This window comes from Caretta caretta, chromosome 2 (genome assembly GCF_965140235.1).
Source record: "Caretta caretta isolate rCarCar2 chromosome 2, rCarCar1.hap1, whole genome shotgun sequence".
NCBI classification, from domain to species: domain Eukaryota; kingdom Metazoa; phylum Chordata; order Testudines; family Cheloniidae; genus Caretta; species Caretta caretta.
Genome location: NC_134207.1, coordinates 101,402,108 through 101,426,372, shown reverse-complemented (window position 1 = coordinate 101,426,372; position 24,265 = coordinate 101,402,108).

The following is a 24,265-nucleotide window of genomic DNA, read 5'->3' as shown; positions in this document are numbered from 1 at the left end:
ATTCCACACCGGCTTTAAAGGAATAAATCATTCATTTAAATAATGGATTTTGTTTACTACACAAGTTTTTTTCAAAAAAGATTTTACTGCCATCTCAACGGAAAAACAAAAGCCTTTTAATATATGGCCCAAACTGAGATGCAACTGAGAAAAACCCTGCCTGGGGATTAGCAGTTTTTATGCTATTTGGCTGAGCTGTTTGAAAGTCTTTTTAACCGCTAGTAGTTTTATCAACGTGATGTTATGGACAAACCCAACAGACACTAGGCCAAAGAACAAAAAAACAGACCTCTTTCCTTTAAATCTAATGGAATGTTTTGAAGCTCTGTTGAGCATGGTTTACATGTTGTAGTCTCTCTTTCCTCCTCACCTCTTTCTCAAGGTGTTCCTAGACCTGTCCATTTCACCAACATTTCCTCTAATAGGAAAACAGGAACTTAAGCTCTTTGAGGAAGGGATGTTTTCTAACTGTGTGTTTGTACAGAGCCTAGCACAATGCGGCTTTGATCTCAGCTGCAGCCTTAAGAATTACCATAAAAAATAAGAGTAATAACGGGACTAGTGTAACATTATTTATAACAAAGACAGACAGGATTTTGATGGAGATGGGCTGAAGAGCCGGTATTTGGCTCTGGATCAAGTTTAGCTAAGGGCTGAATTAAAGCTGGGAGTCTCATTTGGTCAAAATGGTGAGTTGTTCTGCAATGATTTACAGTGCATCCAAAGCTACTGGAAAACAGGCCCTTTTGGATCTGTATGCAACTCAGAACCAGAACCATGGGTTCAGGCTCTGAGTAGGAATCTGATTCAAAACGCTCCTCCCAACGACAACATTCAGAGGCACTCAAATCTGAGGTTCTGGATTTGTCCCACATAACTATTAGTTTAACTTTTTTTTAAACAAAAGTTCATCAATTTACACACTACTACAGAACGTGCTCCTTTGATTGCCAAGATCTGACGGAAAGAATCAAACTGCCAGGGTGTTAGAAGGTTAGAATACTATACAGCCTTGTGGAAGCCAGGTGTGTGGCTCAGAGGTTCGCAAATTGTGGTCTGTGGACCACCATAGTTTTTGAGAGTGAAGCAGTGGGGAATTGGAGTGTTTGGATGCAAGGTTGACTTATGAGACACTCTTTCAGTTGATAAGTGGAGCATAGAATGAATAATTTGGAGAACCACTAATCTAGGCAGACAATTTTTGAGCACTTGACTGACCTACAGGATCATAGAAGTGGAAAAGACCCACTAGATCTATGTCTATACCCTGATTTAGACATGACTTACAGGTGTCATATCAACCACTAATTATTAGGTGGATTAGGTGCTCAGGAAGTCCTCTGTCATTCACGCAAAATTCTTGGAAGTCGATTATCAGTCAGCTTCCTGCTCATCAATTTTCAAGTCTATCAGAGCTTTAAGATGTTGCTTACATTTTTAAAATGTTGTCTAAAGCCATGGTAAAGCTGCACATGGTAAAAGACTAGGTAGGATACAAGAATTTTTTAAAACAAAAAATATAACTTTGAGGTTTTTTCCCAGATAGATGCTAGCTACTATCCCAGCTCTCTGTAGTTTCTAAACTAATTTTCAAAATTAACACAAAAGGGTGAGATGAAGGGACTGATTAACAGAGCTGTCTGAATTATTAACAACAAATATTAATTCAAAATATTTCATCTTTTGCTGTTCGCAAATGGTCCACCACACCAAAAGATTATGATTTTCTTAAATGTATTTGTTATTCCAAATTATTCACTGAAAAATGTCATCAAATAATTCTTGATTTGTAGCTTGCTTGCATGTAAGTTATTGAAAGTACTGTATTTGATACTTAGAATTGAAGCTATTTTGACTGGACAGCTAGACCATGTGGTATATTTCTGCTTCCTTGTTTGATAAACATAACTCCCAGAACTCTGATGTGAATACATGCAATTAGGTGTTTCCAATTTGCTTTCCTCACATATGCTTAAAAAGCTTAAAATGCTATGTGCTTAAAATTCTCTGTTTCAGCAAATATTCCCAATAGTAAACACGTTTGCTATAATGTTGGAGGAAAGTGAGTACAAAAGGGGTGTGAATGCAGTCAAAGTAAATTAGTTTAATATTTGATTAATATTTAATTAATTTTAATTAATACTCACTTTTTTTTGCAGTATTCACCCAGCTCTATTAATGAAGGCCCTTATCCTGTTAGCAGTGGCTCATGAAGGCTTCCAAAAATTCTGCTGTGATGTCACTGAATGAATCAATGAATGCACTTAGTTATCCTGCCAAGAGAACCATGCAGGTGCAACCCTGGGCCTCCCCATTGAATTTGCGGCCTAAGCAAATTCCTTCATTCCCTTAAAGCTCTCTTCCAGAGGCTCCCCTGAAACTTGTCAGGCACATCCATCCATCCATCCACCCAGATTGGCTGACTCTGAGAAGACTGCATGGTACCCCACATTGCAGAGAAAAAGGAAGACCATTACTACTGGGTAGAGAACTTAGCTAGAACTCAACAGTTACCAAATTCCATAGACCATTTACACATCAAGGGAGATGAATTTATATGGAGTTCACATGAATTTCATTTGACTTTCCTCTTCTGTGGGTAGATTCAAAAGGAACTGCTCCCTGACTTGAAACAAGAAACACAGTAAATACAACTCTCAAAGTTTTCATTCTTAATGTATAAGTAGCTTTCAGTTCATTACAGTGTTATTAGTCAGTCTTCATAAAAGTCTTATGCATCTTCATTAAAAATGGAAGTTCACACCATTTTATGTTCCCATAAAAATGGGTGGTGGTAGCTTTGATTCATTTCTTCACATACAGTGAACTTTACAGCAAATTGGACAGTGTAATTCAGTTCCTATTTTTGTGAATTTTTGTTGTTGGTAGAAAATCGATAAAATTCATATGTAATCATATTGCCTTTGCAAGAGATATTTAAGAAATAATATCCTGAGGTAATGATTGCATGGCTTAATTATTAATACCGTACTTTCAGGCATGACAGTATGCATCCCTTTTATCAGGCTTGACTTCTATAAAAAATATTTTTCCTGTCTAAATCTCGTTACATGCCGTAGAAGTGTATCTAAATTTTATACGTGCATGTAGCTGTGTGTGTGTGTGGGGGGGGGGGGAACAGCAGCACCTGTTACTACCACTTTGCTTTACAGATATGTCATCATTTTCAGGATAAGTGCTGATTTTGAAGGAGTTTCCTAGCAAAGCTATAAAAACAACGACTGTTAAGTTTTAGCACAGAGTGAGTTTTAATTTTAAATCCAAATTTCAGGTACATTGGATAGGCAATTTTGACATTTTACTAGCTCAAAAATGAAGGTTTTGGGGTTTGGATAACTACTGAACTCCTTTAACTAAATCAGCTTTTTCATGTTCTCCATTCAAGAGAGGAGGGTAGTTGTTGGCTTTTCCTTCTGTTCATTTTGTCCTTTCTCAAACGCTCATGTGGCAAAGGTGAGCAAGACATATACTAATACATAAAACATTCTGGCTCTGATCCCTGCCCTGCACTGGGGTCATTTTTTCAAAGTGATCCTAAAACTAGCACAGCTGGCCACAGGAGGACCACCCCAAATCTAAGGGGGTCCTCCACTGTTGTAGACCAGGCATGGACACTCTTATGGCACTGGGACATCGTTGGAGTTTCTTCGTGACTTGGGAATCCCTGACTACTGCATCAAGTTAAGAATTATTTAGACAAGTTAGATGTTGTCAAGTCAGCTACGCCTGAAGAAATATATCCTAGAATACTTAAGGAACTGACTGAAGAGATCTCTGAGCCATTAACAATTATCTTTGAGAATTCATGGAGGATGGGAGATATCCCAGAACAAATACAATACCTATCAATAAAAAGGGGAATAAGGACAAACCAAGAAATTATAGACTAGTCAGATGAACTTTGGTACCCAGAAAGATAATGGAGCAAATAATCAAACGAGCAATTTGTAAGCATCTAGAAGATAATAAGGTGATAAGTAACCATCAATATGGATTTGTCAAGAACAAATTATGTCAAACCAACTTAATACTGACTGCCTAGGAAGGAGTACTGCAAAAAAGGATCTGGGGATTCTAGTGGATCACAGACTAAATAGGAGCCAACAATGTAATACTGTTGCAAAAAAAGCGAAGATCATTCTGGGGTGTATTACCAGAAGTGTTGTAAGCAAGAGACAAGTAGTAAGTCTTCTACTCTACCTGGCACTAGCAAGGCCTCGCTGGAGTATTGTGTCCAGTTCTGGGCACCACACTTTGGGAAAGCTGTGGACACATTGAAGAAAGTCCAGAGGACGGCATCAAAAATGGTGAAAGGTCTAGAAGACATGACCTAAGAAGAAAGATTGAAAAAACTAGGTTTGTTTAGTCTGTAGAAGAGAACATGGAAGGGGGACATAATAATAATCTTCAACTATGTAAAAAGTTGTTATAAAAAGGACAGTGATAAATTGTTCTCCTTATCTACTGAGGACAGGACAGAAAGCAATGGGATTAAATTGAAGCAAGGGCAATTTAGGTTAGACATTAGGAAAAACTTCCTAACTCTAAGGGTAGTTAAGCACTGGAACAAATTACCTCGGGATGTTATGGAATCTCCATTATTGGAGGTTTTTCAGAAAAGGTCAGATCTGTTTTTCAGAACCTGTCAGGGATAGTCTAGGTACTACTTAGTACTACCTCAGTGCAGGGGACTGGACTAGATGACCAATCAAGATAACTTCTAGTTCTCCATTATTATGATCATCACTTTGGGCCACTATAACTTAAACCAGTCTGCAAAATCCATTAACTTATTCTGAGGGCACTGGCATGGTACACCGCATCTGGGGAGCACAAAGGTGACCTTTGCACATATCCCCACTTGAATTGTACTGTGTGATCCTCAGCTGCATCTGAGGCTGAGAACAACTGTATCTGCTCTTCTGCCATTGGAGGTGAGGGAAGATTCTTTGCCTAATTGAGGACATTATTTTCCCGGTAAAATATATTATCATTTTTCTGCTCCTTTTCATTTAACCCTCTCTTTTCTATTGAAAACCTCTTTTCTGCCTCTCCTTCCCCCCTTTTTTTCATTTTTCTTTTCTTTTTTTTCATGGTAAAGCAGACTTGACTGAATAGTCTAGAGCAGTGTTTCTCAAATGCGGCCACCGTGGCCGCATGCAGCCACCAGGGGCTTTTCTTGGGGCCACAGCCTCCTGGGCATGATTGAGGGGGTAAAGTAGTGGCCCCTCCCCTCCCTGTTGTTCCTGGATGCACCACCTTGGTGTTGGTTGCTGGGGCCACCCGTAGGGGGTTGGGCCCTCCTCTGGAGATACCTGGGGCACAATGCTGGAGGAGCAGGCAGCCCGTGATTTCCCCACCTTTCCAGGGGCGGTGGGGCTCAGGCTTTGGGTTTCAGCCCTGGGGTAGCAGGGTGGCAGACTCTGGCCACGGGGCTTTGGGCTGCATCCCTAGGCTCTGGCTGCACAGCGGCAGGTCCCAGGCTCCAGCCACATGGCTTCAGGCTCCATACCCAATCTGCACTGGTGTAATACACTAGTTTTATGTTGGTTAAAAATCAGTGGAAACACAGTAGAGAATCAATCCCTGAATTTGGCTTTTAATAATAAGCAAAGAAATCCCGAAAGAAATATTAACTCCATGATATACCTAGTTAATACAGTCCAGGAGGAAGAAAAAACTCAGACCCCATTTTTTAGGGTAATATCTCACATGCCAGAACTATGTAGAATGAGCCCTTTAGTAAATGAGTGGCTCAATATGAGAAAAGGCAAATAAATATGATGCATTTTGAGAAAGAAGAACTCCAGAGGCAGATTAACTGGGAAAAGATTGTTGGACATAAGAAGTCACCTTTCACTTGTGAACAATGGGCTGCTTCCATTTGCTAGAAGAAGAATGAACATCTGTGAGAGCTTCTTTGTTATTAGTGCTGTTTCAGAAGCCATTTTGAGAGTCCAGCTGTAAATTGGCTATAAACACTTGCCAAATGCAAGGGGAGTGGTTTCCACTTTGGGCTCTGTGTTTATTATTTCTGCACTGGCAACAGAATTGAATTCATAGCAGCAGCAAAACAAAGACAGTTCTGAGTTATACTGTAATTCACTGCAGGAGATTTATGAACATTATTTTCCTGTAAAATTCAGCATTTTTCGCTTTACTACTTGTAACCTGTAAGTGGCATAAAACTGTGTACCTAGCAGGATTTCCTATCACAATGAGTAACAAACATCGGTGCTGGAACTGCATTACATTCACATGTGGTTATACAGTATGCATAAATTGTGCCTTTATGTTTAACTTGTCTAATCAGCTCACCATATCAAAACTTAATAAGTAGCTGCTTCTCATTTAAAGGTCTAGTAAAACTGCAATTACTATGGCTGTAAGATGCCATGTTTCGAAAAGTGCATTAAATAGTTTTATAGATATGGTTAGAAGTACTTGTGTAGTTGTTTTTATGAAAGTGAATGACTTCATTAATAATGGGAGTCAGAGACAGAAATCTAAGTTGGGAGCTGGGAGAAGTTCTGCCTTTGAATTCCTTTCTTATAGATTATCTTTAAAGTGTTAGTGACTTTGGTCTCCTCTCAAGAATCCAGGCATAGCTGTGGCCAGTGTAATGCACCGTGTGGTTCTGTTTTGTAAGGGTCTGTGTTGTAAAACAGCATTAATGCTATGGATAGACCCAAAGGGCCTCATCGTAATTTCAGACCGATTTTCCATCAGTGGAACTACATTGACTTCGGTGGAGTTATTCCAGATGTATACCAGTGTACCGGTAATTCAAACCAGGATCTGGAGCCTCTTTTACAAAGTGAGACTGTATGAAAAAAGTCTTCATGAGCCTCATGAACTAATATGCTATGCATCAAACCATGATAACTGAGAACAAGGGGCCTGATTCACAGATATGCTAATTTGAGGACACTCAGAAGCTTGCAGAGGGTCCCAGTACATCATATGATTGATCTCTCAGACCCTATGGGAATCTTTCCATTACCTGCAGTGGGTTTTGGAGCCAGCGCCTAGTGGACACATCTTCCATTTCTTTCTATGTGATTTTGGAAAGTGGCTTTATGTCCTACTTAGCATTCCCATTCCCATTTCACCTTCTATTCTAGGACAATTTATGGAGGTCCTGTTGCAAGCATTTAGACCAAAGAAGAAACCCCCCTCTCTTTCAATATGGGCTAGAAGGAAACTATCATTTAATCCAGTGGTAACTTAAATTAGACTTCTCACTATCTGCACAGATATTGTTGGCAAAATCTGTACATTTTTTAAAATGTATTTTTTGAAAAAGGAAATCTCAGATTTACTGTAAATGCAGACCAGGGAGGAAATAGCAGATGGGCAATGTTTAAGTTACAAACCTAAGGGAAGCTTTTTCATAGAAAACTCTTAAACTGCAGCTCTTAAAATAAAGAAAGATTTTCTGTTTTCCACAGTGACTCACTATACCTTTTATTTAGACAGTTGGTAAAAACACCACATCACATATTTCACTATTTTTTTTTTTTTTTGCAGTCGGCTGCAGTTTAAAACTATGTTGTTTTTCCTTTTAAAGGGAGGCAAGAATCTACAGTAAGGCATTTTGCCTTTTATTATTTATTGGAACTCCAAACGTGTTTTGGAATGTTTAATATTCCCATTCAGATCCACAGCACAGCACCCTCTGGTGCACATATTAAGGAGAAGGATTAGAACTATTATGAGGGCTTTGTTCATTTTCTGGTAGACATTTCGCAGAGATAAATTTTAACCCTCATTCAGAAATACAACAAAAACATAATGATTAGAAATAGATCATCTTACCCTTCAAGCAATGTTTATTCAAGTTCTTCTTGCAGGATTTCTAGTTAACTTATTTGCAGAGGAGGAAGACTTCCTTTCCACATAACTGATTGGTAATGATTATGTGTCTGCAGTAAGACAGCTAGCTGCATAGCAAGAGCCAGTATGCTCCCATAGGGACCAATGCTGTGAGGTACTCCCGCTAATGCCAATGGCAGCTGAGAACACTCAACCCTTTGCAGGCAGTACTCAGGACCCTGCACGATGGGGCTCCTGTGGAGTGTTATGTAGGTTGGCCTGTAAATTGTTGAAAAAGCTCAGAGATTAAGTTGCTTGCACTGTGTGTGTCTAAGGGTGGCACTGCTTAATGGCCCATAAGTTTTGCTACTTAAGACTTGAGCTAACTTATGGTTTTTGTCTTATAGAAGATATCCCATTATCCACTTTGTGTATCTATTCTGAAGGGTTCATATAGCTGCACTTCCTGCTTTTTAACATTTAGAGTCAAATTCTACCCTCAGATACTTGCACACAATAAACAAGAGTTGTACATTAATACGTGAGGGAAAAAATCTGGCCCGTAGTCATATGCCAGAGTAGCCTACCCTGCATGGATAGGTAACTTTGATTAGCATTGATAGGAGTGACACAAGATCAATGAGGGGAGAATAGACTCTTAGGGCAGAAAAATAATCATAAATACAAAATTATATTTATACACCAACATTCTACCAGAGCTAGACTTGTCCTCACCTGATAGTAGAGAGATATTAAAAAATCTCACCCATGGCAAAAATAAACAAACAAATAATCACATTTGTGAAAGAAAATATTTTTTGCCTTCATCTCAATTTTCTTGGAAGCTAAAGGCAGTTGTCATAGTGAGAGAATTATTTGGATATGAAAATAACAAATGTCCATGAAGAGCAAATTTGGGAAAACTGATGACTTTCCCCCAAAGGTTGGGGATCTCTGTCTTCATGGTGAAAAGCCATGTTCACTGGCAGAAACAATCAAATATAAAATGTGTCCAGTTTTATTAGGAACCTGAAAAATTGTGGTGCTAACATCTGTTTGTGGTGGCCTTTCAATTTACTGGATGCAAAGCAAGAGTAGCGAGGAATTGGACCAGTCCAGTGGTTGGGACCCTTGATAGGTTTCCAACCCTACTGGGCTCCAGTTGTGTTGCTTTCACCAAACTTTCAGGTGGGGGCTTTTCAAAGAAAGAAATTTGGGTTCATTCCTAGAAGTAGCACTTCTAAGAGCTAGTGCTTTTGGAATTATTGTTTGTCACATCTCCAGTTGTTCTGCATTTCGCAACATGCTTCTAACTCATTTCCAGATTGTTGCTAGTCATAATCAAAGACAACATTAAGCTCTGATAGTAATTGGAGGTCATATTGACTGGAAGAGTTGACAAGTAGCAAAATATGCAGACAATGTACAGGTGTCAAAAACCTCCCTATGTTTGAAGGCATCTGATCCACTGATTGTGCAAATTATCAAAATTATTTTTCATAATTTTAAGGAAGATATTCACAAAGTAGCTAGCTGCAAGAAACATATTTTGCTTTCCTGGACTACTCAATTTAAGTCTAGCCCTGAGTGAAAAAAATGTCTAATCTTTATATAGCAGAAGAGTAAATCAGCAGCATTTCATTAGGCAAAACTAAGAGCACATGAAGCTTACATCTAGCAGGCTAGATTCTGCTCTCACACTGGTTTTACACCAATCTAATCCCAACAACTTCAGTGGAGTTGCTTCAGATTTAGCACAGTGAAAACAGAATCAGGCACAAGAAATGGAAATTAATCTGCAAATAGGGTTGGTCCAGCTGACCATGCTGTTTCCTTCACAGTATCTAAATGCTGAATTCTCAGACACAGCACTCTGCAAGGTGGAAGTGGGCTTGGTTAGTGTTGCTAAGGAAATTCCAGGTTTGTTCCAATTTCTTCAGAATGGCGGGAGGTTTTGGGGTGGTTCTTTGGACAATGGTTTTGGGATTTTTTTAATCACTACTTGTCCCTCTAAGGCACCCCAGGAACTGATATTCTGTTTCCCTGAGGGCAAAATTTTCCAGTCCACACTGCAGATCTCTTCTCTGCACTATGGCTTTCTCTTGCATGTTCTGCAGTCCTCCTGTGTGCAGAACTCCCACGGTCATCTGTGAAATCCTGCACACAGAGGGAGTGTAGCGTATCCAACAGTAAAGATAAGCAATGCACTGTACAGGCGAAAACTCAGCTGCTATACTTTCTAGCAGATACCAACTCACTCCAGATACCACTGGGATGGGTGAGGTATAAGAATTTAAGCATAACAAAACAAAGTAGGCAGAAGAGGTTTTTGCCTATATGTAACTTGAACTCTATGAACTCATGCAATTTGTCTGCCCTCACAGGTATTTAGAAGGACCTAAGTAATTTCTTAATTATTTCTACACTTTTGTAAATAGGAAGAGACAATTACTGTAACTCCTTTTATCGCAAAGTGCTTTACAAACAATATTCCGGGATCACATTACTAGCCATTGTAAAAAGTCACATATGAGGTGAAGTATGGCAATATCTTTTCTCTGACTGTCCTAAAGTGTTGTGCTATTTTGCTTTGCAGTTATACAGAGCAAAATAGCACAACACTTTAGGACAGTCAGAGAAAAATCCATTTTCCAGTTGAAACTGGGATCTGTGCTAGGCAACAGGTAAGAAAAGTATTTACTTTTCCTTCATTACGCAGCACTCAATTCCACGTTTGTAAAATACACACACACACACACACACACCCCTGTGGTTCCGAGATGTGGATTATTGTGCCCTGAGGACTAAGGCAGGACCTCTGGATTTGTGCTTACTTTAGATTTCAGATTTACCATAGTCCGCATAGGAATGATCTGACTGCAAACGTGCCTCCTCCTCCCTATCGCAGATTCACAATTACCCTCTTTCCCAGTGCCGATTTCCCACTAGCCTTTTCACCGACACAGTAAAAGGCTGATATTCTTTCCCCTGGTTGCACAGAGTTTTCATAAGAGTCCAGACTGGCAATAGTACAGGGCATTTATCAGCTGGGACAGGAATCTTTCAGCCTCCCAAGAACCTTGAGGCGGTCTGCCCCTCATGGCACTGGTGACTTATTAGTATTTTATTCAGTCAGTTCCCTGACCCCAGGACCTGACTGTTGAGATCACAAAAGCTGGACGGATCTTAGTTAGTTGTTTCCAGACTGAACTTGTGTGTAACTCTAAGGGCTTCACACCACAGAGAAATTTGCCTCCAAATATTTTCTTAATATTTTCTTATAGTGGCAGCATGGCGTGCTACTACATGGGGGATCTGCATCCCTTGCCCCCAGGCTAGGAGGATTATTTCACTTAACTACCAAGCAATTCCCACTAACCGATCCAGAAGAGGTAATGTCAGCCTCTGGAGACAGCTCAATTCTCTGGACCTTAGTGGCCAGTAGGACAAGTCAACCCATTGTGGGTACTGTGAGGAATAGAATTAAAAAGGGAGATAGATAATGGGGGTGAGGGGGAAACAACTCTGTAGGACCCTTCCAAAGGAAGGAGAAAATTTACAACTATGCTGGTATAGAGATCTCCACTTTGCAGCCACCTTCTTCCTCTGACCAACTTTATATCCTATTTTGATTTGCGCACTTAGAAGATTTATCAGTTCCCCTCAGGATTTAGTTACACATAGAGGTGCACTGGTTTAATTTAAGGTGTGAACTGATTTAGTTAAACCAGTGCAAAAGTCTGTGTGGATACTCTTATTTCAGGCTAGCTTAAATTAATTAGGAACAGGTTTAAATTAAACCAAAATAAGTCACTCTTAAAGCAAAATAAGATTGTCCCACACGGGGGTTTCAGCTAAATTGGTGCAAACCTCAGTGCTGACAAGGCCTCAGGGTTTCCTTTCTGTACTTGATGCTGTCCAAGAGTCCATCTTCTTTTCCTCCCTCACACTCCAACTTTACTGAATTTGGACGGCTTTCAGAGAAAGCAGATTCTCCCCGTAGTCTTATCATCTCCTGGGAGTAGCCGTAATTAAAAGAATAAAGAAGGCTCTTTCTTCATACTTCTACAAACATCTCTCTGCTAAATCAAACATTTGGTAACTTACACAGCAGAGCTAACCCTCCTCTTTTAATAAACACTGTTTAATACTGAATTGTAAACTCTGGGCACAATTTCAAAACCTGTGACCGCCAAATGTGTTGATAAAAATGCATGTGCCTGCTGTATCCATATTAGTGCATGAAACATCAGGAAAATGCACATCCCTCTGTGCAATTGTGTGCAAGGGCACCCAAGCATGCATACATACATACAATCGTGCATCGTGCTGGCATACAGTCCAAGATTTTCAAAAGTGACTAGTGATCTAAGGGCCTTAGTTTTTGAGTGCCCAACTTGAGAAACTTTAAATAGACCTGATTTTCAGCTGGTGGGTGCTCATTGCTGTGTGAAAATCAAGCACCTTTAGGGGTTTCAAGTCATGTACTAAAATTAGTAATCACTTTTGAAAGTCTTTTTGGCTGTATATTTTTTGCAGGCTTATCTGTTGCAGTCAGGTTTGATAATTCGGCCCTATGTGATTCAAAGTAACATCTGCCATGAGAGGAAATGGTCTTTTCTAGTCCATCCTGAATAACTCAGATCTGGTATTTATAGAATGTTTTCCACTTTCCTTTCATTTCTTTTCTTTCCTTTTCACTGCACATTCAGTGCAACCTTCTCTCAGTAACTCCTCCCAAAAGTTCAGAGTTCACCATCAGCCAATGTGCAGTTTGTACATTGTAACAATCTGGAACCATCTTCAACAAAGCTCCATTAGAGGCTGGTTGCCTACAAGTGGGTTTCAATACCTACACTGCATTTGTAAAATATCCTCTCTTAAATCCCCAGCCCTGGCTGCTTCAGCACATGTGTCTTTATCCTACCAGGGACAAAAGAAGTGGGGTGGGAGTAAGGGGAGAGAAGGGAGAAGATCCTGTTGCCGACAGCTGTCGGTTGCCATTATAAATGATGACAGATTAAGTATATGGAGAATTTTCTCTCTTAACAAACAGAGTGCTTTGCCTCAGTTGTGCCAAGAGCTATTCATTTTACATTGCTGTGGCATAAACTCTCAAGATCTTAATATGTTGTGTCAGAAAAATGAGCCTTATTTCATATTTCTAGCACAGAACAAGTGGTGGTGGTGAGACAGAGGCGGGGTGAGGGGTGAGGAGCGAGAGACTATTATGAGAAGCTCTGTTGGAAAAAATGGGCCTTTTTCCCCATACAAAAGTGGCAGAGTGCTCTGTAGTGAGTAAAGAGCCTTTGTCACTCACTGGAAACCTGTCACCTTACACTGTGATACTGCAGGGGCCTGCATGACAGGTCAGGCCTAATGAGAAGAATGACAATGTGGATGCTGCAGGGAGGAAGGCACAGAGAAGTAGCCTTTGTTTCCTTTAGGGAAATCCTTTCATGGTAAGAGTTTCCGTACTTGCATGCAGTTGTTACAGAGAACTGATATTTGAGAGATTAGAGCCGGGAATGCCAGCCCACTACAGGCAGCTGCTTCCGCATGCAGATGGGGAAGGTATGAGGCTGGGAGAACTTGGGCCGTAGACAACGGGCCCCAAATACAAATGGAAGTGCAACTTTCTTGAAAGCAAAGACCGTGAATATTTAGCCTATGTTACATTTCACAAGACATTTCCCTGACAGTAATTGTGATCTTTATTGCACAGCATATGAGTACACAGAGCCAGGCATCATGGGCATAAGTTTTCAGGGTAACACTTCACTACACCCCTACCATCAGCTACATGCCCAGCATGGAGCAGCATAGCCCCTCTGGGCTATGAGGCTGCCACTTCAGCCTACAGTCCACAGCCCACCAGGGCACTCCATACAGGGTGTTAAGGTGACTGATTCAATCCTTTGCAGATCTACCTCCAGAACGCACAGGGTGCAGCAAGCCTCACTGGATAGCCTATGTGCCTATAGCTTTCCCAAGCTACCCTGCACCAGAGAGGGCAAACAGGGTTTAAGTAGCATGGAGGGTCTTCTATGGGAACTCCATGAAGATGTGAATTGCACCCTAAGTAACAATATTCAAGTCACTTAATACAAAACAAAACTGATTCACTTCCATCACTACTAAATTGACCAATCACAGGGCCATCATAACTGCACTCCATAGTCTCCTGGTGTTTCTAGTTTTTCAGATAACACTTTGGATCCTTCTGCACTCACGGAAAGAAACAGGGAAGCTTTCCATAAAAATGTGTATAATGGCAGCTGCTTAGCCAACAAGAAGTTATGGATTTTGAATCTACAAACATTTTTTGCAGTGACAAAGCTGTAGAAGGAAAAGCAGTTGATTCTCTCTGTTTTTTATTATATGTAATCTCAGCAGGCAATCAAAAGGTATTCACCCACCACAGGGAACACAAAAAAATGTTTGTACTCTTATCAGACTCAAGCATTATACTTATACCGGCTGGCCCTGGGGTTATCCGTCCCAGAGCAGCACTTGGATTTGGCATTCAAATTCAATGTACAAATATAGACTTTGGCCCCCTCTATCCCTCCTGATCTCTGAAAAAGTTTTTGCCTGTAGCATCAGGCTTTTGGATGACAAACATTGCTCTGAGGTTAGGTGCTGGCCCATATATGGGGCTTTGTTACAGCAATAAATTTACTCTTTATTTTCATACAATGCAGTTTTGTGGGGCTTGCAGTAATATGTCTGAAGGGGGCCCTTGTGCAACATGCTTTGATATTTATTTTTCTGGGGAACCAAACATATGCTACTAGGTCTTTAATAAACTTTAAAGGTGTGCTTTCCATCTTTTAGTCTGAATGTAGCAGGTGAGGAAAGTTGGTTTGGCAGCACTGTTATGCCAAGTTATTGCTTTTTGTTTCGTTAGAGGCTGTGATTCTCCCATTCGAGGCCTCATTATGTGAAATTTAGGGAACTGGGTCGAGGACAAGTTTTGGACTTCACTTTCAAAAGAGGAGGAAAGATACAGGGAGTCTTGGCAAGACTTGGCAATACAGAATTGTGATTACCACTTGGGGGATCTAGGCCCTGATTCAGGAAAATAATCAAGTATGCACTTAACTTTAAGCACTTGCCTCAGTCCCGTGGACTTTAAGGTAACCATGTGCCGAAAGGCTTTCATGATTTAAGGCCATAATGAAGTGGTCTAGGCACTTGGGGTTCAATCCTTTGAGACCTTGAGTGACCTCAATGGCCTATTGACTTCAGGGCAAGATAAGGGCACTCATTATTTCACAGATGTGCTCAGCATCTTGCAGGTCAAGCTTCTGCCACAGGCTCAACTTGTAACTCCAGCAATCAAGTGCCCCGATGTGTTGGCTCTGAATGCTCAACTGAAAAATGAGTTTATTCCTTCAAAAGCAATATCAGGTTACACACTAAAACTAGCTAATTAGCTGGGTTTGATAGTAGTTCAAATTCATTTAAGATATTTACTAAAGAGGAATCCAAACCAAAAGCCTGGATCTGAACATTCCTGAGTTTAGAAAAGGTTCAGATCCAGCATCAGCCCCGGTCCTCAAAGGTATTTAGGTACCTAAGGCCAACTGAAATCTTCAGGACTGGTGCCTATTTCTACAGCAGTAGGAACCAGGCCCAGGATCCAAACACCTCTCAATTTTGGAAAAGTTCAGATTCAGCTCTGAATTTTGTTGCTCAAGCCCATTTCTACTTATTGCTAAAATTGGCTGCTTGGACCAAACTTTTGCCCTGAAAAACTAAATCCATCATTACAGATGCAAAAGACCCATGGATCTGAAGATCAGCATTGCATTATATCATTATCAATATCATTGCATTATAACCTGACACAGAGGTTACAGTCACCCTTTCAGACAATAAATTCATGGCACATATTTCAAAGACTGTCAGGTCTGGCTAACAGAATGGGGTCCCATATGTGAACTAAAGTCTTTTTCTCTCCCAGAAGTTTTCAACAGTGCTTGTGACAGAAGGGGAGGGAGGAAGGCAAATGAAAAACTTTTTTAATAATTATGCATTCAGTAGGTAAATTAAAAAGATGAATGCCAACAAAGACAGGTGAAAGTCATATTTTATGGTAAGCATCATAAAGTAGCTTCTCACTGGTGAGAGAAGCACAAAAGAAGACACAAGAAGCCAACGGAAGAAGTGGTTGTTAATACTCTATCTAGAAATGATAGTTAATACTGTGTCTTTCTTTTTATCCACACTGATTAAATAATTTATATCAGAATACTTCTGTAATTTGAGTCTGTCAGATTGGAGTTCTTTTATATATATATTTTTCTTTCTAATTAGCTAGGTACAAAAACAAGCAGAACAGTAAAATACTATACACAAGGGAAGGTGACATTTTATTGGGCTCCTTCTTTTGTCCTAATTCCCAATAGGCCTGTGGCTGGGCTGGGCTAGGCCCGACTGAAAGCATGACCAATCCCTTTTCAGTGTTTAAAGAGTTAAATGGAAAGATCAAAGAGAGAACAGGAAAACATTCCTTTCAAACCTGGTGTAGTTTGAATCACCATAATCAACATACTTTGAAGAGTAGTAGAAAGTAATAAGGTGGCCTTGGAGCAGATATGTGACCTAGTACTAATGGCAAGAGTTCAGATATAAATAAATATGTCTGGCTGTTCTATGTCTTATCAGATAAGAGTGCTGACTTGCAAGCAATTAAAATACTTGCAAAACAATGCACTTATTTGGGAAGATGTACCATAAACAAACCAACTGATTCAGACCACCTTGAAAATTCCAGCCTAAGTGAGTTGGGAGCCCAACTCCTATTTCATGTCAATTGGATTTAGGCACCTAGGCCTTCTAGTCTCCTTTGAAAAAGTCCAGTCTAATTTGTTATAGCTCAAGGGACAAAACTGTTAGCAGATTTATAATTAGAAGAGATCTCACGTGAATGAAAAAAATCAAATCCTTAGTTGATTCAAACTCTTAGCAGCATTAAGGGCCCAGTCATGCAAGGTACTAAAGTAATCTTGCCTCCCACCTCACAGGGCTGAGCCCTCAGTGAACAGCCTAACAATACCACAGAGAGTCCTGCACTATACATTTCTGATCCAGGATTTTGAATCTCCCAAAGTCTAGGGGCATCTGGATCTGAAGATTGGGTGATAAGGACTAGCTGCAAAACTTGGATTGAGGTTCAGAGTCCAACCCCTACATGCCAAAATTCAGGGATGCTGAGAATCGATGGATTTGGCTCAGGACCATCTCAGATCAATACTCTAAAAATTAAACATTCCCTCCATGGTCTCTCTTTCCGTGAATTCAGAGAGTAGTGTGGCTTGACAGTTAAAGCAAAATGAGATTGTGTCACAACACTGGGGAGCCATGAGCAATGGTTGTCTAGTAATTTGGAAACAATTTCAGACAAAGTTATTAAACCAGACCCTAATAAATTACCCACCAACTATACTATAATTCTATTGTTTTATGGAGGGGTTTTGACGACAACATACAAACCATGGGAGTAAAGCTCAACAGTTTGTACATGTCACCAGAACCCCAAGAGAAAAATACAGCTTTATAATATGTACAATTTGGGTGTAGTTTATTATTTATAATACTTGGGTACCAACAAAAAAGCAGATACCAAATGCAAAGTTTTTAATTCCTTAGTAAGTTGACATCACTTACTGTCTTTTTCAATGTATTTTTATTTGTTTGATCTTCTATAAATTTTTCTCTTTGTTCTTCAGCTAGAATAGCAAATCTAGTTAATGCTGAAGGCATTTTGCTGCAATATAGTAACTGAACCACCTTTAAAAATTTAGAATTTTAAGAGTGACACCATGTCCTATAACAAAATATTTGTATCATTCCAGGACATATTATTACCCTGTAATGTACAAATTTGTAAAGCCTGTAATTTATAGGACTGTATCAGCTACTTGTGTATTTTATTTAGAGAGCAACGAACAAACAGTTCACAGGAGACAAGAAACCAGAGTTCTGTTTTTGGCTCTAACTCAGTAGGTGACCTTGAGCTGGCAAAATTTTGAAATGTCCAGTCATTTCCTGAACCTCTGTTTTGGGGAGCTTAACATGAAATACTTAGTTTAGGTGCCTAAATATGGATTTAGGTCCCTAACTTTAGGCAGCCAGTTTTGTAAATATTGACCACTAGTTCTTTCTTCCCCTTCCTCGCTCCCATCCTCATCTGTTTTTGAAAGCAAACTATTGGTTAGTCATGTCTTTCCATAGTACTTCATGGCTGGACTGGATTGCACTACAGATAACTCTTTAGGTTTAATTTCATTAACAGGAAAGATAAAAGCCTGATTCTGGGGGGTGCTAAGAACCCTCAACGAGGAGACTTGAGGGCCTCTGCACCTCACAAGAGTCTTGGACCCTGCACTTCCCTAAATGCTGCCACCACCATAGCAAAAACTGAGGCAAGATGTCCCCAAAAAGCTGAAAGTTGGATTAGAAAAATCAGTAGTTTGTTAAAGAATCTATTTTCTTGAAAATCTAAACAACACCTATTTTTTATTATTTCCAGTTGTTACGCGATTCTTATTATAGTTCAACACTGACGTCAGCAATAAACAATAATAGGATTGTGAACTATTGCTCTTTCTAATAAAATTATGTTTCTTCTCTGCATTATAAATCTAATAGCTATTACATCAGCACCCATAAATATATATCATTGCTTACTTTTTAATATATACAGGGCATTACATGCCCCAACAGAAAATAACCAGATTTATTTTAGCCACAGATATTATTAGATCATGAACGGCTAATAAACAAAACAAAAAGTTATAATGAATGGCTAATCTTTATATCATTTTCGGCCTTTGATGAGGAGGTGGCTTTTACCTGCGTCCTCTTCTCCCTCTATAGTAGCAGCCGCTAACCTGTTCTGGACATTTCTCTACGAATTCTTGTACATTGTACACTTTTAGCTCCTAATGGCTGGGGAAATTTGTCAGGTAGCACAGAACATGTGTAGTTCCCAATGTTGGTTCAGTTCCAGAGCGATTGGGAACATCTTCTCCTGCCTCCCCAAAACCTATGAAAACATACCCGCACCCATATTGCTAGCCCAGGTCCTTCCTTCCATGCTCTCCTGGCTCTTAAAATTTTTCCTACTCCCTCCCACTGCCCGGCCCTGCTCTCTTCTCACAATTTTCGAGAACCTCCATCCCCCTTCTCCACATTCCATGTGCTTCCTGCTCCTGGGTCCCCCTCACAGATGACATATTCCAAAGTTTGGATATATCATATGGGGCTGCCATGCCTCCAAAAGTCACAGTAAGCAATTGGTTATAACCATGGCTGCGTTGTAAATTTAACTATTTCATATATTTATTTGCACATATAGGGCCAGGTAATTTGCTGACGTATGTGAATACCCAGCATGCCCATGGCTGTCAATGAGAGTTCCAGGCTTTGATTATGTGCCTTCATTTTCAGTAAGTTTTCTAGTGCAAACTAGCTACTGAAACGAAAGCAAAGAAATCTGTTTTCACCTTTCAAAGAAGGAGCTCTCTAAAGAATTAAACATGACCTCGTGGTCTGAGCAAGAAACTGGAACCAAGAAATCCAGAGCCAGAACCTGGCCCCTGTTTTGCACCTTTGCACCCAGTGAGCAACAAAACTAGACTGTAAAGCTGCCGTAAAGTGGCAAGTGAAGACTCATCTGGCATTGGGACTTTTCAGCTGGCACAGAGCTAGAATAGTCAGCTCTACTCCACCTATTCTGAGAACCACTCCTTGACTTCCTCATAAGAGTGGGGTGTTATGGAGAGATTCCAGCTGGAGCATAGCCAGAACATGACTCCAGCAACCCTCTAGGACAGTGTTTCTCAATGACTGGTCTGTGGACCGACAGGTCCAACACCGGTCCCTGAGAACTCCCCGACAGAGTTTAGGAAGGCAGCAAGCCAATCCCTGGTATTAAAAAGCTTGAGAAACACTGGTTTAGGGGAGCTGTTATAAACCAGCAAAATTTAGAGCAGCTGTGAGGCTACTCAAGTTACATCTGGGGCCAAAGTGGCCCTGCAGCAGGCCCAGGGATTGGCGGAATAAAACTGAGACCAAAGGCAGAGTCGAGTGCTGGTGCTGAAAAGGATCTAGTCTGCAGAGCCTTCCAGTTTAAAGAATGGATTTTTTTTAAGTTGATTTTAAAGTTGATTTAAAACTTATGAATTTTAATTCTGGCTCTGACACTGATTCTGCTGTGCAGCCTGGGGGAAAGGCATTTAATCTCTGCCTCAGTTTCCCTCACCCAGCAAATCCAGCTAACACTTACGTACCCAGCATTGTAATATTTACTCTGAAGGTGAACAGTGCTGGAATAGAAATATCAACACCATGTGACTGTTCCAATGACTGAAGATTGTCCCTCTGTGTTGCCATTAGTGAGACTTGGGTCCATCCCGGCCTTTCACTCCCCAAGCCTGCACAGGCTGGAAGAGCATGCAGAGTTGAGGAAAAACAGCACCTTACTAAGCTCTGCCAAGCGCCCTCTGGCTGCTTAAGGAGTGGCCTTGATAGCCTTCAGTGGGAGTCCCATTTAGTCTTGCACAGCTGCCTGAGTCACACTCAGCGTGGGAGGAAGGGAAAAAATGGGATGTTTATATATTATGGGTGCATGTGTGTGTGTTGTTCACGGCAGTGCAAGTAGGGTGGCACGGTCTGGTATGCTGTACCAGCAAGATATTTATAGCTGGTACAGCTTACGGAAAGACACAGGAGGAGCAGAACGTGGTGCCACAGGGCGGCCCCACACCGGCAGCTCCTCTGGCGCGGCTGTACCACCCCCAGCCCTTCCACACAGGGTCTCCTCGGTCTGTACAGCAGCCCCGCTGGAGGACAGGGCTGGGGGTGATGCGGCTGCGCTGGAGGAGCTGCCAGCATAGGGCCGCCCGGTGGCCCCACATTCTGCTCTTTTTTGCCGCTTCAGTTCCGAAGTCTCCGGTGCAGCGGGAGGCAGACAGAAGCCCCTCCCCCCAGGTAAGGGGGGTGGATCATGGGGAGAGGACAAGGAGAGCATGAGGGCCCCGGACTGGGGGCAGGGAGGAGTCACATGGAGGGTCACATGAAGAGTCACATGCCCCCCCGTTAGCTGCCCCCCCATACCAGTAAGAAATGGATTCCACGTGCACCACTGGTTGTTCATTTAGGTGCAAATACTAAGCCCACTGGCCAGCCTGAGCAGCCAGTGCTGTATCTTTCCCCTCCCCCTCAGGCTCCACACAACCTAACAGCTGGAGCAGCATCCATGGTGCCTTAAACAACTCCCCGGGATGGCATAAGTGAGAAAGGGCAGCAGCATTCTGTAGCAGCTGATCCTAGAGCCCTCCCACCCCCATGTATAGCTGTGCTTGAGGCTTCATGGAATTCAGGGGATCGCACCCCCCTTCCAGACCCTCCCCTTCTGATGTAGCATTCCCACAGCTTCAGAGGGGGAGGCGGGATTTGCCCCTTACTTCCTACATAGCTGATTTCATCACAACCCTTTCTAGAATAAATGTGTCCAGCAGCACCCTGGGGCAATCCCAGACATGAATAGTGTTATGATCTATAGATGCATGTGAGAGTCTGTATAAATAAGCCAGATTCTTTCTCATCTCTCTCAGCGCTGACGAATGGCTTGAATGAAATCTTTACATGTTCGATTTCAAAGCAGAGGGATTTTCCCCCCTCAACCCTCCTATCTGAAAGGAAAAAATTTGATCATGGGAAATGGGAAATGTTGATTTTAATGGAAAAATTGCATTGAGCCTACTTCCACAGACTAGAAAATCCACAGAGTGAGACTTCAGGCTTGGCACCTGCTCCAGAACCTTCTTGATGAAGCAAAGGTTGTCTTCATTAAGAGCATTAATATTCATGCAGCATGGTAATTTTGACACAGAAAAGGTCTCTGTAACCTTTTCTTGTGTGAGAATTTTTTACTTCTCAAGGAAATTACAGTCCAGCAATGACTTAATTAATGCTGGGTTTCTTCAGTGGATTTTGAAGAGCTGTCAGTTTGGGCTTGCGGTAGCTGTCAAACAGGGAGAAGTCTCTGGCTAGGTAGATTGAAGAGAGGGAAGGGAGACAACCAAGCCCCCAACATAGATCCATGCAGCTGGGGGGCGGGGAGGGAATGAATATCTCCCATGTTGGTTTTAATTTAGCAATCTGCTTTCCCCAATACTGGGTCATTTATTATTGGTATGTAGGACACAGCTTGAATTAATACTCCATTTTTCACGCCGCTTATTTATTCTTTTTATTATTCTTATTTATAATTCCATTTTGCTCTCATTTATTTCAGAGGTTAACAATGCCTATATCTTTGAGCAAAGGTCAGTGGAAGAAGCCCCATTTAAATGGCATGTAGCCTCCGTTGCAAGCAGTGGGAATAAGGAGAGAAGCATTACTTCGTCCTAAATATATATAATATGATCACATAAAAAGCTCCAAAGAAAGGAGATATGAAACCAAGTAGGAGCAGCAGCAAATGATATTTTCTATCAAAGTTTACATTCTTTTCCAGCAATGCCATTTGTGTTTGCATACAGTACACCATGCACAAACAGTGGGTGTGATCTTTGAAAAGCAAAAGCACCTGAACTCATAACATGATTGTATGTATCTGTTTGCGTGTTTGAGTGCGCGTGCATACTGTATTGGGAGATCCCTTTAGAATTTGTGCCGTGTAATCTCTCTTCTCTTTTGCATGTTCACCTCCAGACAACTGTGATCTGATCCCAGGTCACAGGAATATTTTATGTGCTGTACTTTTCTGACTCACTCCTGCTTTGTTTGGCCTGTTCTTCTGCAGTGGTGTGCAGCAAAGAGGAATTGCAGCACAGCCTTTCATATTCTTACAGGACTCCTGGGGAAGCAGAACTTTGCAGTCAGAAGTTTAGGGCAAGCCAACCTAAAAACCAGAAAATCCAAAAACTGGATTGAAGGAGGAATTGGAGTGTATTCCTTAGTGAAATATATTTAAATTAATTTGTTTGGCTTTGGAAGAAGCATCTTATTTATTACTCACTCGCTCTCTCTGTCATGAATACATGCAGTTTTAGGTTCCAAGTTTTAGATGCATTAAAACACCTCCTTATGATCCTACAAAATCTGAATTTCTAAAGAGACACACACACACAGCCCTCACCCATGTCAAGATGTACAAGAGATTTCAGATTATTCCATAATCTAAATGAAGTAGCAGTCTTATAATACTGTCTTGTTTAAAGGTGAACCCGAAAGCTAAAACAAACATTTAAATTACGTCCTTGAGGTATGAATATTTTAAGAAAGGAGAACACATATGACATTCATTTCAGCCAGTCACAGCCCTTTATTCTTCTTTCATTGTCAGAGGTGCAAACCCTATGACTTCCAGCAAAGTAGATTGGATATAAATGATATATCCAATTATATAAATGATGTTGCATTCAATGGCAACATGTAAGTTTAAAGGGGACTGCAAAGCTAAAGACAGAAGTGTTTATAGAATACCCCAACTAACTAAACTGTGAGAGCACTCAGCTCAGAAATATAACCTCCTCCCCTCCCCCATTCCTTCTCCCTTCTGGCACTAGCTAGTTTGCTAAACATCTTTCAGAATGTATCATTCTATGACATCACAGGTACAAGGGGTTCCATTACTTTTCTGATACCCATGAAGTCACAGAAAGATGCATTGTGGATGTGATGGCAAGCAAGGAAGTACCAGAGAATTTTAAGTGTTTAACAGCCATTTGGAAGGTTAGTTAATGCTTAGAGCTGAAAGGCGGTATGCTCCAGACAACAGGGCCCTGAACTGGGAATCTGGAGACCTGGATTCTATTCCTAGCTCAGCCAGTAGCCTGCTGTTACCTTGGGCAAGTTACTTCACCTTTCTGTGCTTCAGCCTCCCCATCTATGGGGATTCTTATTTCCTTTGTAAAGCACTTTTAGATCTATGATGACAAAGCACTATTTCAGAGCTAGCTATTGTTATTTCTGTGCTGAATGCCCCCATGCTAGCTTATCTGGGACAAGCAACACATTTGGGGCTTTCACTCTATTTTCTTTTTAGCTTTGCCATTCACCTTTAATTTACAGAAAGTTCACATTGTATCAGCAATGACACTGCATTTTTATTGAGGACCTACCTAATGATATGGGAGTTCAAATGGAGAGGATTTTGTGCATATGATAACCAGGAGCCTGAGGAGAAAGTATTAAGGACTAGAAATGTCTGAAATGAAAGTCATAGGTACTCTCCTTTCACGGAAGGCGGGAAATGTTCCTGATTCAAGGCGTATCATTGAGAGCAAACCCCGAGCCCCATCCACACTAGAAGAACAATTTTACCAAGATCCTAATATACAATGACTTGTTAGGATCATTTCCTAGAGTGCTATTGCATTAGTAGTGACACTAAAGCACACTTTACAAC